This window comes from Chinchilla lanigera, unplaced genomic scaffold (genome assembly GCF_000276665.1).
Source record: "Chinchilla lanigera isolate Chin_1 unplaced genomic scaffold, ChiLan1.0 scaffold00104, whole genome shotgun sequence".
Classification (NCBI taxonomy): Eukaryota; Metazoa; Chordata; class Mammalia; order Rodentia; family Chinchillidae; genus Chinchilla; species Chinchilla lanigera.
This window is the reverse complement of record NW_004955505.1, coordinates 68060-74059: the sequence shown is the minus strand read 5'-3', so window position 1 is coordinate 74059 and position 6000 is coordinate 68060.

Here is a 6000-nt window from a genome sequence, read left to right as displayed (position 1 = left end):
AAATGTTTGATTTTGCCAAAAGGTTTTTCTGCATTTATTGAGATGATCGTATGATTCTTGTCCTTTTGTGATGTAGTTATATTCTTGTCTTTTGTGATGTAGTTATATTCATTGGTTTATGTATGTTAAAATATTCTTGCATCTTAGGAATGAAGCCAGCTTGGTCATGATGTATGGTCTTTTTAATGAGTTACGGTATTCTGTTTGTTAGTTCTATGTTGAATATTTCTGCATATATGTTCATTGAGGAAATTGGGCAGTAGCTTTCTTCTTTCGTTGTGTTTTTTGTACAGTTTTTGTACCAGGCAGCTTCCATGAATGAGTCTGACAGTGCTCCTTTCTTTTCAATTTCATTGAAGAGTTTGAGGAGTACGAGTGTTGGATCTTCCCTGGTACTCTGGTAGAATTCTGTGGTGACTTCCTCAGGTTCTAGGCTTTTCTTAGTTTGTAGGGATTTTATTACTGCCTCTATTTGATTGCCAATTATTGGGCTATTCAATGTTTTTAAGTCTTTGTTAGTTCAATTTTGGTAATTTGTATGTATCCAGGAATTTTCCCATTTTTTCTGTGTAGTCTGATTTATTGGAATATAAGGTTTTGAAATTTTTATACAGTTTTCTGGATTTTGGTGGTGTCTGTTGTGATTTCACCTTTTTATTTCTATCTAATTGAATTGATATGACTTTTTCTTTTCTTTTTTGGGTTAAGTTTGACTGACGTTTTGCCAACTTTGTTTTTTTCCTATCAAAGAACTGTTGCATGGATCCTTTGTATTGTTTTTAGTCTCAATTTCATAAATTTCTGCCCTTATTTTAATAATTTCTTTCCATGTTCTAGTTTTGGATTTGAATTGTTTTGTTTTTCTAGGATCAGGAGATGTGTCATTAGGTTATGATTTGGAATTGCTCAGTTCTTTTAATGTGCTCAGTAAAAGTATAAATTAATCTTTTAGGTCTACTTCCATTGTGTCCCATGGATTTTGGTATGTTTTGTTTTCATTGTCGTTTGATTTTAGGCATTTTAAAATTTCTTATGTAATCCATTGATTATTCAATAATGTATTATTTAACATCCATGTATTTATTTATTTTTTGCTGTTAATTTCTAGTTTTACTCTGTTATGATCTAGTAGCATGCAGGAGATTATCTCAATTCTTTTGTATTTATTCAAACATGCTTTATTGCTTAAGATTTAGTCTGCTGCTAAAAAAATGTGTATTCTGTTGTTTTTTCTTATGGACATCATTTGTTCAATGGTATGGTTTAATTGTGATATTTCTTTGTTGAGTTTTTTTGTTTACTTGACCTGCCTGTTTGTGAGAGTGGTATATTAAAGCCCCCTCTATGATCATTGTTGTGGTTTGTGTCTAGATGTCCCCCCCAAAGCCTCATGCAGTCATAGGACTTTTTTGGAGGTGGCTGAATCTAGAGTATGCAATGCTGGTATTAAGGGTGCTGGTATTAATGGTGGGTGATTGCTGGATCAGTCCACAGATTAGACTGGCAGCTCCCTAGTCCTGGTAGACTGGATACAATATAAAGGACAGAAAGAGACTTGTGTCTTCCACCACCATAAACTGTTGTCCTCCTTCCTTCCTGCTTGGAGATAGCTGATTATGGACTGAAACCTCTACAAACTGAGCTAAATAAACCTTTCCCTTTTTAACTCTGGATGCCAGCTATTTTGTCTCAGCAACAAGAAAAGAACAAGCTGGTTAGAACACTTAGGTCACTTTGGCTAAAGTGGTGGTGTCAGCAATAACAATAGCATCAAATACAGCCTAAAAATGACAAAATGAGGTAACCATTAATTTTCCATCTTTAACCATATGAACTAGAATTGTGGTTATATATCAAAATGTAAAACAAACCAGAAATTATAGGCAGTAAATAAGTCCTCAATATGTCAATTTTACCATGTGGGGAAAAAAAAATTAAAAGGAGTTAGGGGAAAAAATAGAGAAATAAAAGAGGAAGAGATTAGAAGCAAGGCTGGAACACACAGGGGTTTGTGCAAACTTTGGGAAAGTGGTGCAGAAGACAGGAGGGAAAGAGAGAAGGAAGAAATAAAAGGAAAAACTGAACAACCACCACCACAAAATAAACTAGAAATCACATTCACACTCATAGAAAAATAAGATCAAGCAATGTAGAAAAAAAGAATACAAAACAAAAAAGAGAGAGAAAAGTCCACTTCCAGGTTTTTCTCTGGTGTCATTGGTAGACTGTGTGGAGACAGAGTCCAGATCTGTGTTGATTTATCCCAGCAAGCCAGCAGTAGCTTTGTAGCAGGATAGTAGATAATCTCAACAAGCCTGCACCTTTATTTTCCCTGAAGTTCAGGCTGGCTTCTGGCGATGAGACGGGGAGCAGACCTGTTCAGCCTGCAGCTATCAGTGCACCTTCTGTGGGCTTAAACTCAGCAGGGAGCCCCTGAAGGACCTAGCTGTTGTTCTGAGTTCTGCGCTCATTTAGCCCCTCTCTAAGATGGCTCCTGGCCAGTCACCCTCTCCTGAGGGGCTGAGCCTGAAGCCTCACCTCCAGTTAGTGCAGACCTTCACATCCACTGGATCCTTCCACTGCTGTGTCTCTCTGTGGAGGCCGCTGGTTGTCACCAGTCACCATGTGTCTGCAGGTTTAAACTGCCCCTCCCACGCAGTGAGTCCCAGCTCAGGAAGATTCAGCCAGCTACTTCCTTCTTCCTCATTGAAGTTTCTCTCTTTACTCTCCCCAAGAGTTTCAGCTCTCACTTCAGACCCTTCCTATGTCCGGGGCACCCACTTCCCTTCTTCTTTGCACTGCTATATTCCAGTGTCTGGATGGCAACTCTCAGAGAGAGTTGTTTACCACTCCTGTTGTTTACTTCTGTTGCTTACCACTTCTTTCTTTCTGGAAGTCTTCTCCCTTCTATCTTTACTAGTACAACCATTAATATTTATGGATCTTTATATAATTAGTTAACTTTATGCTATTACTGTTGAATAATGTTCTGTTATTAGTGGAAATGAAGTTGTTCCAGTTAGTAGGTATTTACAATAGGTCAGTATTTGGTTTATCTTACTCTTTATACAACTATAGATCTCTTGTTTGTGGTGAAGAATGTTATATCATTGGTTCTTAGGGTATATAAATATCCAGTTTGTCTTTTTTTTTTTTTGTACCAGGAATTGAATTCAGGACCTTGCACTTTCCAGGCAGTCACTTGTACCACTGAACTATAACCCCAGCCCATCCAATTTGTCTTTGATGCTATTATTGTTGCTGATTTTATTACTATAGCCAAGGTGACATAATTGGTGCTATAAATTGGTTTTCTGTGTATGCCGATGTCTGGATTGTGTTTGTGTTACTAATAATACTGTAGTCCATTCCAAGAAATGGTTACTGAATCAAATGCACTGCATGATTCCTTCATAAATAAATGGAAGAGGTTAAATTATGGGACAGAGGCAAAAGCCTATAGTTAGTTAACCAGAAGACATTGCTAAAAAGCAGACATTAACTAAAGTGGCCTCCCTACTAGCAACACAAAGTCTTGCAGTATAATCAACCTGCAAGCTTTAGCACAAAAATCAAACAACAGTAACAGCATCAAAAAAAAAAAAAAAAAAATAGAAACGTGAAGACAAGGAAACAAAATGCCTGCAAATACTCCCAATTCCCTTAAAGCTGATCCACACCACTTTGAGGGGGAGGAAGTAAAAGCCACACAGCTGAATTATTTAAAAGGACAACAGAGGACAGGAAAAAAAAACAGATGAATAAGGTGGTTGATGAATACAAACAAGATATAACTAAACAGATAATGGGCCTAATAAAAATTCAGGGAGTCTACACGAGACACTATTGAAAAGCTAACTGAGCTAAGTAAAATGTTATAAAACATGAAGGTCCAGTATAAGAAAGAATGAGTCCATAAAAAGGGTACCACACAGAAATACAAGAGATTAAACACGTGCTAGTAAAAATTAACAACTGAAAGCAATTTTTTTAATCTCCCTAAATCTTTGGTACTTTCTGAGTGAGTTCTAGAAGTTCTCTTTATGGGGTATCTTTACATAGGCGTGATCAAAACTATGGTGAGTGCTGCTGTGCAGTGCTGTCCAACCGAAAGGCAGGCCCATAAAAATATTACAGCATGTTCTCACTCACCTACTAACTGGACCTGGCACCATGTGACTTCTGGCTCTTCCCCAGGGTCAAAATGGCTGGGAAACGTAAACATTTTGAGTCCATTCAGGACACTGAGGCAGCCGTGGAAACACAGCTGAAGGCACTCACCAGGGAGGACTTCTACAGCTACTTTGGAAAGTAGCAAGAACAATGGGATGCGTGTATTGGAAACAAAGGGAAGAGTTTTGGAGGAGCGTGACATTCAACTTTTACTGTAGTCATTTTTAAAAACTGTAAATAATCACCATGTCTTTCAATCATACCTCATGTCTAGTGAAGTTGCAATGAGAATGGAAAGATAGGAGTGAATTTTAAAAAGAGAACGTTGAATGGGAGACTCTGATGCAGTAACTTTGGGAGTAATTATGTAGAATGAATGGTAGAGTGGTCTTTAGCACATGCTTTAAGGAGCCCCAGAAAACACTTCGATGGTACAAATACAGAGAGAAGACCCAGAGAGGTTTTGTTAGGAACACGGTTTAAGAGCACTGGGAAATTCCTCTTACAATTTTTCTCCAGGAAGTTGGTATGACAGCTGTATATATCAATGCCATGTCCCTAAACCTAACAAAATTTCTTGTCTACTCTCATAAAATCACAATCTGAAAGGCCATTCCAGTATTGTCAGTTTCCTCTGCCTACTAAATACTAACCTAAGCAAATTTTTAAAGGTTAAATTGGAGATGATACCTGTAGAAAAATTATATATTGTCCATAGATAATGTTTCAAAAAATTATACCAGTTTAAATATTTCTTTGAAAATTTGTTTATTTCTCCCAGAATGAAGGTTAGCATAACAAAACTTTTTTAATTTTCAGACGCTCAACTTTCAAATTGTAGACTAAATGTATATTAAAATAGAGAGCCTCTTGTTCCACAATCCAAATAGACACTGTTTAACAGTCTTTGTATTTCCTTCTGGTGCAAACATTATTATAAGAGCAATCTCATCCTGATGTTATTATTCTTTCCACTGTTGACTATTTCTTGGACATTATATTGTTAAGTGCACAGATACTTAAGCTACATCCTTTCAAGTCAAAGAATAGTCATTTGACTATTATCCTTTTTGATGGACATGCTTTTAAACTATGTACAACAGATATGCCATATATGTTTTCACACTGTCAAATGGTTTTATCCAATTGTACACTATTATAAAAGAGGTAAAGTTTTTAATATCCTTGTTAAAAGAAGCTAGTTAATGAGAAATTACAGAGGTGAATGTACTTCCTGGAAAATGCAAATTTCTCTTTCAAGATCCTATATAATATTTGCTAAATTGATAGCATTCATATATATACATATATGCATACTTTTTATTTTATACTGTCAATCACAGATACTTTGACTCATGAGAAAGTAAAAAAATTTAGACAATCATTTGTTCTTCATGAAAATAAGAAAACAGAAATGTTCAACAATATACACATAAATACAACATATGTGATTTTAAATCCTTTGTTACTACAGTTATTGTAATCTTAATTTTTTGCTTCACCTTAGGTCAGATTTTTGTCTATGGTTATTAGCATTATAGTGAAAAATGTCTGAGAAACATTATTAAAACTTCATGATTGTTTTTCACTACTTTATGATGAATTTGAACTGGTGAAACCAATCAAAAACTATTAGAACTACTAGTGGAACATTCTAACCCAGACATAAGGATGAGTCTGGATTAGAAGTTTCAGCTGGGTTGGCACATTTTTTTTGTCCATCAATGTATCCCTTGTTTTAAGACAGTGTGTCTAAGTTACTGCATGTTTTATTATATCAAATTATACCTCAATGTAAATAGCTACTGGTGTAAAAGCTACTTGTGT